The sequence below is a fragment of the Lagopus leucura genome, unplaced genomic scaffold (assembly GCF_019238085.1).
Source record: "Lagopus leucura isolate 7727_CA_CO unplaced genomic scaffold, USGS_WTPT01 Super-Scaffold_100015, whole genome shotgun sequence".
NCBI classification, from domain to species: domain Eukaryota; kingdom Metazoa; phylum Chordata; class Aves; order Galliformes; family Phasianidae; genus Lagopus; species Lagopus leucura.
The window spans coordinates 7,120,639-7,134,984 of record NW_024962269.1 but is presented as its reverse complement, the minus strand read 5'-3'; positions in this window follow the sequence as shown (position 1 = coordinate 7,134,984).

Below are 14,346 nucleotides of genomic sequence, written 5' to 3'. Positions count from 1 at the left end.
TTGCTTGCTCTGTGAAAACCCTTCCCCACAAATCACTTTTGAATGACTCCAATACTAAGGCACACTAATCTGTTACAAAAAGAGTGTCAAGCCAGTGTCCCACTGCAGTACCACAGCTGTCCTTTATCTTATTTACCAGCACATTAGCATTTTCTTGCTTCCTTTATAGCTGATAGAAGACATACTTCCAAAAAAACAATCAACCGAAAACAACCCCAAACAACCCCAAACCAAACCTGCTCAAATGATTCTATCAAGCTCCTCTTCTGTGATGAAGTACACGTGACATTTATAATTAGAAAGCTGGCATGTTGGCCTGCACTTGAAACAGAAAGCAATGGAAGCTATTGGAATACGCTGACTTTTTAACAGTAAACAAAGGGAAGGAAATAAAAGATATGCTGCTAGTTTCATTATGAGCAAAGGGCCAACAAAGCAATTACACAGCTTGATAGACCCACCTGAATTCCTAGCTTTGCCCACTTGATTCTGTAAAGTATAAAAAAATGGTTTTTGCCAAACACTTCAGTGTTTGACTGTTTTTCTTTATAAGATATTGGTTTAACATATGCACACACACTGTACCGCTTACATAAACTACACGTTTTGAAAGCGGCTTTAGATTTTGGTCTCCATCCTTAAGTATGAAGTGAATGCCCTGATAGCCATACTCTGAAAGGTTCAACCTTTCATCAGGAGCCTGGCTCCTGTTCAGAGGCATTTCAGCAGTAACAGTGACATTTGCTGTTCCTAACAACTTGACAACTCAGTCTTGATGCCTGCCTGTATGTCTTCTTGCAACTCCTCTGCCCTCTGACGGTGCGACCTTTGAGTTTACTTAACTCGATGGTCTCAGATTTGGTTCATCTCGAGAACACGATTGCAGCATTCCAACCACAGGACAGAATTGCAGAAAATGGAAGAAGGAATGAGAGGCAGAGATGTGGTAAGAGAAGACAGGAGGCTCTTCTCAATATTGTTCCAGACAGCTTTTAACTGGTGCTACACTTTCCTTCTTAAATACTTAACAATGTTTATCATAATACCATCCTTTATCTAAATACATTAATTGTCCTGATCTGAATGTCTCATTAAAGGAATTGTACTTGAGTAAGAAACAAGAGCTGAGCCACGTGTTTTGGGCTAGAATGAAAAAAAACAGGCAATAATTATTTTCTGCCCACCACAAAAACTCAATCAAAATATAAAAGCTCGGATTTACCCTACATGAACCATGAAAAAGCAATTAAGAGTGTGACACAAACCCATCGTATCTGATCAGGAGAACTGACCCTGTTCCAAGGATAAAATGATAACTTGTATCCCGGTCCAGCTCAGTGACCTTCTGGAGCTGGAACTTTCAATTATGCCGAATTAGCTGCATCACATTGGTTGGCTTTGGGAGTGAGGCTGGATCAATGCAGCACATCTCACTGATGATGACAATGATTTAATCAATCTCAGTCACTCGGGGGACGGCAATGAGGTTGCAAAGCAAGCACCAAAAAACTGAATGACAGCAGCTTTCACTGTCAGGGTTACCTAGCTGCTCCCCATTTGTTCTTTCCTTTAAATGCAAATTCGAAACTATGAAAAAATAATGCTAAGTAGCAATTTCCTAGAAGGGCTTTTGTCACATCTTTTCAGAGTTATACTCTCTGTGCCAAATTGGAACCTGATGTTCAATAATGCTGTTTTTGACACTTCTGTGCAATAAACGTGAAGATCCTTCTTTGCTCAAGGATGTCTATGACACTTTTGACACCTCTCTGCAGAACTGCAGGCAGCCCAGATGTTCCCTGTATTAAGCGGAGCACTGCCACAGCTGCTATTGAATGCAGGAAGATATTGGGCTTCAGGCAAAAGTAGCAAAGGGCATCTTTCCTCTTTTTAACTGAGGAGTAATTTTGGAGGGTAAAACCTTTTGATGTGAACAAAGTTAAAGTCTCAGAGGGATTTTACAGGCAAGGGGACACACGGCAGTTTCTCTGGCTCTTCTTTCAAGGGAACTCAGAGCCATTACTGAGCACCTGTTTCCACTTCTGGATGGAAAAATACTCCTTATGTATCTGTGCCAGGATAGCACTGCTGCACCTGCTGGACATCTAGTTAGAAAAGAGGCTGAATGTTAGGATTCAGGCAAAAATGGGAACACTGACAACAGGTTTTAGTAATGGACTCAAGCCTCAGCTCCCGTGGACCCAGAAGGGGGCACGATCCAGACACTCCTGGCTTGTCTGGACTTCTCAGAACTTGGATCCAGGGATTTTTTCTTCACAAGTTTCCTTCCACAGCAACAACTGCTAAAGGAGCCTTGGCTACATGCTGTTACCCAGGTATGCAAGGAAGAAAGTGTTCTAAGCTAAAAAGTAAATAGGTATTTTCTGCATCTTTTTCCTCATTTCTGCCTTTGTACTGCCCCCAAAACAGATACTGGTGGGACTCAGTAGTGAACTGCGTTGTTTTCATGCATTAGCTGCAGCCACCAACTGTGGGTGAGAGCAGGGTGAGGGGCTCCACCGCTCCACACCACAGCCCCCATACAACTGAAACCAAGCATAAATATCAGAGCTACCTCAGGGAAAACGAGACCAAGTGTTTTATTTAGAAATAAAACTTTTAAATTGGAAAATTCAGTTCAGGGATCTATTTTTAAGTAATTGATAGATGTGTCTCTGCTGAAAGAATTTTCCTGGAAAAAAAATTCTTCCCCATTAATACATTTAAAATGCTTAAAACAGCTCAGAAAGCTGTTATACTTATACTCCTTAATACACATTCTTGAAGGCAGTCACACCACCTTCCTCAAGAAGCAATGGAGCAGAAGAATGACTTTTATGTCTGTTCTATCCCCTGCAGGCCCAAGATTTCTTACCCACCGCCTCACTGGGATTGCTCCTTGCCTGACTTTTGCCTTTGGCAGAACAGCCAGCTCCCTGGTGGAGGATCTGGCCACCTTAGCTGCTGGCTTGTTCTGAAGCAGGAACAGTGGCAGCCAAAGAGGAGCAGTGACAAAGCTAATATTTCTGGGTGCTACCAGGCCAGACTAGAGCTACTATTCCTGTAAAACTCGGCATCCAGGAAGAGCAAGTACTTGTAAAATTTGTGCTGGGAGGTTTTATGTTGTGCTGTTAAGCCATTCCTAACACATGCCAGCTTTATCAAGGAGCCATTAGCATACCAGAAGAAAGCCTACAAACATCAGCATCCGTTGTTGTACCCTGCTGCTGGTTCCTAACCAATATCTGGGATCCCACTGTGCATTTCAGCTCTCCATGGGCCTTCTGACCAGGTGCATGTTATCAAATGAATGGACATTCCCCACTGCCACATGCAAAACCCAAGCTGGGCATGGCCTGAAGCTGATCCTGGTAAACTGTAGGGCCTGGGCTTGTTGACTTTTCTCCATGTTTTGCTCCAAGTTTTTGTCAGTTTAAGATAGTGTGCTACAAGCTTATCAGGCATGATGCTGCTATAGCACTGACTGTCATGTCATCTGCTCCATTTGCAGACATACTCCCGAGCATGGGTGTCATTTTCATAGCCAGATGCCACTGGACACAGAGTTATGATACTGATTATTATGGAGAGTAAGAAACAAAGGGCAAATCATTTTCACTGAAGAATCTGCACTAGAAAATGGTATCCATCCCTTTATGCCCTAGTGCCTCCTAGTTGGACCAGGGCCTAGTGAAACAGGGAAAGAATTGCATAGATACATTATCCACTATGGTGCAGAAGGACAAGCTCATTAAGAATGATACCTTCATTAGGCAGCAAGAGCTGCCTGTTGTCAGGCTATGATCTATTTTTTACCTTCGATATGTGTCACATATTCTCTCTCCCACATCCCAGTCACTCCACTACTGCAGATCACCGTTTCAGGTAATGATGGATAGATCCTGCTTTAAGAATTACAAGCTAGAGTTTCAGTAACACCATAGTAGTATTTGCTAAACACTACTAGTTTTCTGCACGTACAAGAATGCCCTTACTTCCCTCTGCATGGAAAGGGATTGCTTGCTGAAACCCTACAGTTACTGGCAGCTCCCATCACAGACCTCATCTAACTCAGCGATTACATACGCCTGAGTACAAGTAATAACAAAAACACTGAACCACACCTTCACAATATATATTTACCTTTGCATGTATAAGAGACTTCACAACAGAAATCAAACAGTAAAATGAAACCGCAAGCACCAATTAAAAATATTATTTTAAAACGTGACTGTTTTGGACACACCAGAGGGTATAGGGAAAAGAGACAGGCACTACTTCCTTCCATGGAGATCGTTTCTTGCTCTTAAGTTTCATTTTTGCAGGAAAAATGATTAGCATTTAATCTACCATTCTACTGATAGATGGTATTTACAGAGATCTGAAAGAGTCAGAAAACAATGATATCTTAGAGAGTTCTGTGTTATTTCTTAGGTTTCCAAAAGAAGCACTCAGATGTAATTGCTCAAAGTAGACTTCAAAAGCCTTGATACACCAGCAGCCGCAGCAAACGCATGGCTTTTTCTCTTTTAATTATCCCTTTCTCCTAATAGGTTCTACAAGTCTTAAACGTGAATGGAGATCAGAGGGGGAGCCAGATTTTATGTTTTGCCTAAACAATTCTGAAAAGAGACTAACAATTACAGAAGTGGCTAAAGCTTGCGTGGTGGTTTGTTTGTGTAAGTGAAGTACTCCCCCAGTGTTTCTCTTCTCCAAGTTCAATGATTAACTCCACTTAAACCCTAATTCTTGGGTGTCTGTTGACAAAAATGTCTGCAACATAAAAGATTTAATAGCAGTACTTGGCATAAAATATTTTGGCAAAATTAACCGAATATCACATCAAACACAGTTGAAAGGCAAATTTCCCAGCCAACAGAATGATTTTATCAAAGTCCAAATTCTGAGGTTCTTTTATTGTGGTGAAATCAAAATTACTGCTAGCTTATCAAAGTCTTTTGGTCAAGGTGAAAACATTTTAGATATTGCTGTTATTTTTCCTCTTTCTCTGGGATATGGTACATATTCAATTATGGCAAGACTATGCTTCCTTGCTCAAAACTCTCAAATATATTGCTGTCCTGTTTCACAAAATTTAAAGCTGTCCTGGTGAATATATAATTTTCATTTGGAGTTTAAGAAAATCTTCACACCTCATACTTTTTTAGAAGCTCTTTGCATTATCACTGTTCTAGTTATTTAAAGCACTGCCTTCCTTCTTTATCAAGTAATATTTTCTTCTTTCTCCTTTACATTTTTAAAGATTAAAAGAAAAGAGTGACCTTTCCACTGATGTTATTCTCATAACAGATACCAAGCTGATCTGAGAGCATTACATTAGATTCTCCTGCATGTTGAGCTGGAATCTAAATACGGCTCCTTTATGAAAGTGGAGGCTTATTTATTTCTGAGAGATTTTTTGGGGGAGGATTTTCCTAATGAGCGTGGTGAGTGCAGCTAAGAAATTTCAATTAGTTTTTAATTTTTAATTTTAGAACATCAATTTTCAGACAATTTTTGGACATATAATTAAGCGTGAAGTTAATTATCTGTTTACAAGTACTCTTAATGCATTGCTTTCACTGCAGAGAGGCTGTGCAGTCGGGCTGTAATCTGAGCCTAACACCAACACTGCTGCCAGGCAGGAGGTTCCTGCTGAGCCACAGCCCTACCATGCAGGCTGCGGGCAATCTGAAATGGGCCTCCATCAGAAGCAAAGCCCAGTGGGTGAGAGCTCCAGGCCAGCTCCAGGCCCTCCCACCTTTGCTTTCAAGTCCACAAAGGTGGCCAGAGCGAACCTGTACAAATGGGGAATTTCCTCACAGATGGGGAGTTCGGGGTCCTTGCTTGTTACGATGAGTGGAAATCCAGTTAGAAACGCATCCCACAAACTGAAGTATGGGGGCGTCATAACAGCAAAAATCTGTTTTCAATTGTTTTTGAATTCTCAAAACCAGAATTATTACATGATTTCAACAGATATTTGTGAAATTCAAAGGAAAATCCCTACAGAGTTTTTAATGTTGGAATTTCAATGACTGAATCACAGAATCAGAAGGTTGGAAACGACCTGCAAGATCATCTAGCCCAACCACCCTCCCATTCCTATTAGTACCACAAGCTACTAAACCATATCTTGGAGCTCCTCATCCAGGTGCCTCTTGAACACTGCCAGGGACGGCGACTCCACCACCTCCCTGGGCAGCCATTCCAATGCCTGACCACCCTTTGTGAGAAAATAGTGATTTTCCCAGAGCACTCTGAAGCTGGCTAAGTTCAGAGCTTCACATTTCACTTATTTACATCAAGGCACTGTTCTGCCTGCCCCCACCCACACTGAGCACAGTGCAGTCTGAAAGAACTGTGATCAAATGCTCGAATCCTGTAGATATTTACAATATATTTGATTGTATGAAGGCAGACAGTCCCCACGGAAGTAGCACAAAATGAAATTAAGTCAGAGGTAATGGAAATTTTAGCTTTGTTTATACGCAACAAAATTGTTCAGTTCTCTCTGAGTATACAGTGAGCCTTGTGCAAGCCCAGAAGTGACTCATTTTGGACTCAACTGAACAGCGTCTAGATTTTTGTGGCTGAACTATCAGCAGAGGTAACAAATTCCTCAGGTAAACACTTCTACACTCACCTGGGCACCAATGACAATATCCCTGCCATGGTACCTGCTGACACCCACATTGTCCATAGCAAGCCGAAACTACACCTGCTCCTTTCTCCCCATCACTTCATTCACATTTAAACCTGGTGCACATCATCACAGTGACTACAAGCAAGAATACCACACCTGATTACTAACCAAACTTTCTCCTCGCAGCAATAAATCATCTCTTTCACTAAATGAAGTAATAGCTCTTGAGGAATACATTTGCAGAGCAGATAAAAATATTTGCATGTTGCAGATTTCCAGGCACATCATAAAAGATTACATAGCAGATAAAATAAATACTCTGATGAAAATACCATAGATTTAGGATAATTGAAAGAGAAGTATTACTTAAGCATCACAAATTCCTTCCTCCTAAGAAGTATACATGCATTTTCAGAGCCTGTGCTGGCCTATATGAAGCCACAACCATTATCGTGTACAGATGTGAACAAATGGGATGATAGCATTGGTTCTGACATTATTTCCTATCAGGGCTGACCAATTCCATTAAAGAGAACTCAATTTCTGAGTTTTGTTCCAGTATAACTCTTGTTTAATTTGATTTTTTTTTCGTGTTAAGTTGCAAACACACAAATGAAGAGCTGGTATTTCTATAAGAGCTGGAATATTCTGCTCTTTCGTTATCATAAAATCCTGTATTCTGAACATGTCTTCAGACAGTAATATGAATTATTTGTTGGCTGTTTGGTGGATTTATGCTTTTCATCTTAGCCTGAACTTCTCTCATGAGCATTCAGATAAATTATTTTGAAGGCGTTCAAGAGCTAAGGATCCAATTGTATTATGTTAATATTACAAGATATCTATATTCATGCATCGCAAATGACTGTGCTACAGTTTACTTAATATTTTGCATTATTATATAAATACGAGTCTTTATGCCAATGCTTTAGTTCCTTTTTCCCCTTGGTGTTTAAGTTTAAGATTGCACCAAAGTCCCGTGGATGCAATAATTGAGGTTAAGCATGTGCATAAGTGCTGTTCGAGATGGGCCCCTATTCCCCAATGTGCCGTTCATCTCCAGTAGATGATGGAAGATTGCTTTCCTCTTTGCTCATTAATATAAATACACTTTATCCTCTCTTTGCACTAGCTACGGTGCTGCAAAACCATTTTTATGATTATGTTATTTATAGTCATGCACATTTCGGGAATATTCTACATAACTGTATCTGGAAATACGCTTGAAAATTGTATATTTCACACCTGAAATACTATTTGGGGGGGAGAAAATAAGGATTGCTAACTTTAAAGTAAATTTCACTGCAACACAAAAAGGATAGATTAAGCACTGAATTTTAACACTGTATTTTATGGCTTTCTATACCTTAGCTTTGTGTTAGTACAATATATATATATTTATATATATATACACACACACACATATACATATATAATATTTGTTAGAAGGCTTGTGAACAAGTGATTCTCGTCTACTTTGTATGGAAAATTGACTCCATTACAGGAGAGAAGTGACATCAAGCTGATTACATGAAGTCATAATCCTCCATTGAGACATCACACAATGACATTGTTAACATTAGTATGCAATATTTATAATAAATAAAAGAGGCTATTGAGGCTTTCAACCCATAAGGAGCTCCATGAAGATGACTTCACTGTAGGAACACAGCGCAGTTATAATGAGGATAAAAGATTTATTTATACATAAATATGTTCTCATTAGAAATTCTGCACTAACATGTAATGGATACAATTGAAGGACCACTGGGGTGGGTTTTTTTTGTTACTATTCATTGTTTGCACTTTGACTGTGAACATTTACTAATAAAACAATAACAAATCAGTTTATTGTACTGTATATTATTAATTCTCATGAATGAAAAAATATTCTATTTTTATAGGTTACAATAACACCACATCAGTCCATGTCATGGAGATCCAGCAGGCCATTAACCTGGATCTTGGTAAAAGCTTTTTTCTTTTTTAAAGAGATTTTTCAACACAATGCTTTATGAATATACAGCACATGCAGGAAAGATTTCTTATTGATTTGCTTTTATATTATAATTCCTCCCACACAGCACTTTCGGTATTTTTTTCTTAGCAGCATAGTTAAGGACTAGCCCAAATTGGGCAGAAGGTACCCAAATGACTGCCTGCAGCCCTCTCCAAGATCTCACTGATTCTCTGTTGATGTCACAAAATCCATATGAAGAAAATTCAGAAAATTCCACTCTACCTCGCTTTCTTCACTACCATAAGCATCTCTCTCCTCTCTGGAGATTGGGTTTACTTTTGGACTACTTTTTCACATTCACCTTTGTCAGGCAAAACAAAAGTAAGGCAATGATTCAAAGTCTGTCCATCACATTTGATTACACAATCATTTTTGTTCAAAACCCACCTCCCCATTTGGTTAGCCTAATGCATTCTGTTAAACTTATCTTTCAGTGCTCTGAAATAGGTCAGTTTATAAAACCTTTCAAATATTCAGGGAAAGTGCAATATTAATGGAATTATAGTATAAGAAAAGTGCGTATATATGTAGAGAATGTTTTTCACACAGTACAACAAGGACACACCTCATGTCTTCTATTAAACAAAATCACCAAAAAACAAAAGAGAGAAAGCTAAAATACTGTATTATTTTTCTGTGTTAGAAAAATGAGGTTGATCAGGTATTCATTTCTCATTTTGGGAATTGCATTAACATGTTTCATCTCTTTCTAAAACTGCCATTTAAGTTGATTACATGGAAGCTGTCTGGTAAGACAATCTTATTCATATTGAAAAACAGATCATTTAATTTGGAATTACTCAGCTCAGCAGCAAAAGTCCTTACTAACAATAACTGAGAGGAGATCAGAAGAATTCTACTCTACCTCCAAATATGGATAATGAAACACTTATTTTTTCCTGCTAATTTCATCTGTTCATTTTCAGCACTGAAATCTCAAACATTTTTTTAATTAAAGATATAAAGCCAATCCCTTGACAAGTATTATTTTCTGTGCCCGTAGCAACCACGAATTGGCTCCTCTTTTCTTCAGTTCTTGTTTGCATAATATATTATTTATTTTGCTGAAAACAGGATATATATATAAAAGCTTTAATTTGAAAAGCCTCTTTCAAAAACAAAACATTGTTTCGAGCTTCACCTGTTTAAAGGAACCAGCTGTATGAAAAGCTACCAAAAAGTAACACAGCTGACCTACGCTACTTTCATTTTCTACTCCCTGTCACCATACTTATACAACTTGTATACTCTCTTTAAAGAGATAAGAAGAGTCTTAAGCTCCAGTTACTATATAATAGAACAGAAAATACCAAGACTGTATTAGTTCAATATAGTAGAAGCAATGTGCTCTCTAGGTCCTAATACACTGGGTACTTGGATCTAAATTTACTGAGTTCCAACCCAAGACATCGCTTCCCAAACACCCCTGGTATTTTCTTCCCCCCGGTCTGTGATGAGCACCTGAATGGAACAGAAAGATGAGCCACGTAATTTAGGTAAACATCTTTCCATTTTAAAAGATCCATTTGTGTCTATATAATCTTACATTAGTAAGATTTTCAGACTACTCATCTGAGATTTAGGATATGAGCTTCAGCATATTCAGTAACAAATCATTTTTAAATTTCCAAGTTTATCAGCTCTGTGATAACAATGAACAATTCAACTGATCTTGGAAGGTATTCATTGCAACCTCTCCTGTCAATCCAGCTCTTAGCTGTCTTATTCCCCAAGGATTCAGACTATATCCCCTTAAAACCAGTGGAAGGGTTCCCACTTACTTCACTGGAACCTCAATCAACACAGATGTTACTTCAGTTATTAGAAAAATATTATTTTCTCCAATGCATGCATTTATCAAGCATAAAAATAACCCAGCTTTGATTCTCTAATGTTTTTTTCACAGCAATCTAGCTGGTTGGTGCATTTGCAATCTGACAAAACAGATATCTGTTATTGCAGAGAGTGTATCTAAGTTTTCTCATCTATTTCAAAAAAAGCCTCACAAAGCTATTCAGAACTCAGTACACGTTTCTTCTTCTTCACAATTCATTTTCTTTTTTTTTTTTTTTTTTTTTTTTTTTTTAAAAAAAAACCAAAAAATAATTTAAAAAATTAATAAACATTTTTTTTTTTTTAAAATTAATTTTTTTTTTTTTTTTTTTTTTTTTTTTTTTGTGACAACCTAGGCAATAATTCACAGCTCACTTGGTCTCCTAAATAACCCCCTTTATATTTACATGGTAGGCATTCCCCCATTACCCAGTGGGATTCAGCTGTATTGGCAGGCAGTCATTAACCATTCTTAAGACTTCGCAAGTTTAACATATCCTCTAGTTAGTGTCTTTGAAAACATCTTGTATGGTTACCATCCCACAAATATATAGCAAATCCTGACAATTTAACAATAACATAAACTGCGTCATTTTGTAATTCTGAAGTGTTCCTTCTTTGGGTCCCATCCAGACTCCTACATAAAGTCTTTAAAGCTCAGAAGCATTTCACCCAATGGAGGATTGTTATGTTTCTTTTTTCTACTGGAAATTAAGTGGTGTATTTGAGTTTCTTTGCTACAATTTCGTAAGCGTGGACTTGCTTTGCTTTATGTACTGCAGTTATTTTAACCCAGCATCACTGAGAATTCTGGGGAAAAGAAAATGGTGCAAAATTCCACTCTTTGTTGATGTATGGAGAAAAGTCCTTTTAGAAAAGTGGCATAAAGATCATTCTTGACAGAAAGAAGCCCAGAGTAACTCTCACAGAAGCGAAACTTTCACTAGAATGTCATCTTTTACTAGAAAGCACAAAGGAAAAGCCAAACATCCAGGACTCACAGGTTTGCTCTGACTGCGGAAACTCTCCCAACTGACTTCCTTTACTGCCTACAGAACGTCACTGAGGATGCTGCTCTGCAGCTTTCCTTTGTGCTGAAATCTCTAGTGCAAATGGGACTTATAGGGCACATACTCCTACCTAACAAGTGGATCAAAGAATGACAACACAAATTAGAACTCTTTAGTAAACGCCAAGTTATATTATGGAGGCTGGTAGGAATATAGAAGACAACAGATTGATATTTACACTACTGATATTTGGCACTGGTTTCTACCTGTTTTTAAGTGATCTCCAAAAGAAGCTGGGGTGACAGGCTGTTGATCCCACCTAGAGCACTTTGTATTCTATAAGAACAACGTCTCCTATTTTACTATGTTGCCCATGATGTCAGAGGCTGATGTTGGTGGGATAGCAGTAGAGGGTAAACCTTCCCATCAACATTTCATTACGTTCTGTTGCCATGTGACAGACGGCAGCTGAGGGGCAGTCTGATAGAACAGCATTTGACATTGAAGATGAATCAAAGTTGAGGAATTGTATTCCTCCAGATGGAAAAAAATGGCATCCACTGACATTCATTGATGCTTGCTGAACATACCTGGAGACAAAACAGTGGACGTGAGCACCATGAGCAGGTGATGCACTTCAGCAGCAGTGACAGCAATGTGAAAGACAAGCAACATTCCAGATTGCAGCCTTTTACAAGTTCAGCATATAGGTTCTTACCCACCACTGGCAAAAATGCATAGCTAGTAGTGGTGAACACATTGAAAAACAGCGTTTTGTATCTGAGAATTTGCTCTATCAAATAGTGTTATTGTGCTCTTTGTATCTGTTGTAGTTTCCATGGGAATAAATAGGAGGCAATACTTTCAGAGTAACTTCTGTACAACGTTACTGGATAAGTCTAGATTTAAGGGATAAATTCCAGGTAGTTATTTAGAGTCATTTACACTTGTAAGTGGATAAGAAAAGTGATATTAACTTAATGTGCAAAGTTATTGCTTGTTTTAGCAAAATTAGTGAAGTCTTTAAGACCAGAAAGCACTTGAGCATATATTTCCCATACAACTTCAAGCAACATTCAAATGCCACTAAACAAATTACCATAGCAGCTGTAATGAAAGGGAAGGGCCACAAAACACGCAAACTGTTTGGGGTTTTCTTTAATTAAAGCAAATAATTCTCAGTTACACCTGATGACATCCCATACCTTCTGAAGTCTTCTCTTTCATCTTTAAAAGCTCTGGAGGAGGCCATAGCCCTGTATCATTTGAAATGCTTTGATAACAATGTATTTTTATACTGATTATTCCTTTTAAGTTCAAGCTCACAGCAGTAATATCCTATTAGAAGTAGTCCTGGATGCAGAACAGTATTTTAGGATACTAATTGCTCATGTTCCTAGCCATCCATGAAACATATGCTGAAAACACAGAAGTTTTCAGAAATGCCTCTCTAAGTCATAAATCTTTTACAGGTACAATTATGTGAGAGCACCAATGGGAAAAACACATTCAACATCTGGAGTCATATGAGTTTACTGAAGTAAAATTGCAAAATTAAATTTAGATGAACTTAATTAAAAAAGAGGATCCACTTTAATATGGACATTTATCAAGTTCTCATTGAAAACCTTTTTTGCCTCAAGAAAATATAATAAAGTATGAATACAAAAACCACACAAAGGCTGAAATGAAGTGTGAAGGGATAGTCAAAAAAAGAAACGCAGTCAGGAGGAGCTTTCTTTTTTTTCCCTCATTTTAACACACTTAGGCACACAGATGCTTTCCCTTTACCTGTATTATATGCATATAATACACAGCACAATATATTATATTGAATTATTTTTTGACTCCAAAAGTAAACTGGTCAACCGTATGCCCTGAAGATCACTAATCCTTGAGACAGCTGTTGCACATTTACAGAAAACATGGAGATGCAACTTTTTCCTCTCTCCTATTATGTACTTGTACAGATGCTCAATTTTTTCTCCTAGATTCTAAGAAACTTTAGCTAAAGACTGTTATACTTTTTAGTGCTTAAATCTGTTACTTGCTACTGCTACAGGGAACAGGAGTTCTGTCACAAGGCTTGTAGAGGATTTTCATTTGCCTCAACAAAGACACACACTTCAGCTTTCATTTATTAGGTCATTAGTGTCTTCTATTTTCAGAGTAAAAAGATCTAGTGGTTCATCTCTCGTCACTTCTAGCTGCCATGAACTCTCTGGCAGATCTACATTGACTTTCAACTACATACAGAATTTAGCAGTGTCAAAAAATGATTTGAAAAAATTAGAGTAGTGCTACAAGGATCATATTATTTCCTCACAAAACTGCCTTGGTAATTTGTTGTTCTTCACCTTGGCTGTGTGATCAAGTAAAAGAGTACAACGTTTATATCACATTACTTCTGATAAGGAGCAGTTGGCTCTGAGGAAGATACTATCCTTTATTAGGGACACGTTTCAACATTATAAAAGTTACCCAGCAATAATGAAATGTAATCTGTCTTGATGATTCATGATAACACATTACTATGCTCATTTTCATATGAAAAGAGTAAGATTGGACAGGGCTGCTATTGTTGTTGAATACATCTTCAAACTGAAGCAGAGATTTTATTGAACTACTTGGTTAATGATGCTAAATTACTTGAGGAATGATGAATAAATGTTTTGTTTCCACATTAGAAGAATCTTAAATTTTGAGGGGCAATCTATTAAAAAATATTTACTCTTCCATAGCCTAGAATGGGCAGGACTTGGAAGTGGTGGTACTTGTGTCTTCAAAGTGAACTAAAACCAGCTGGCCTAGGTGAAGTCAAAGGGCTGTCCACATCC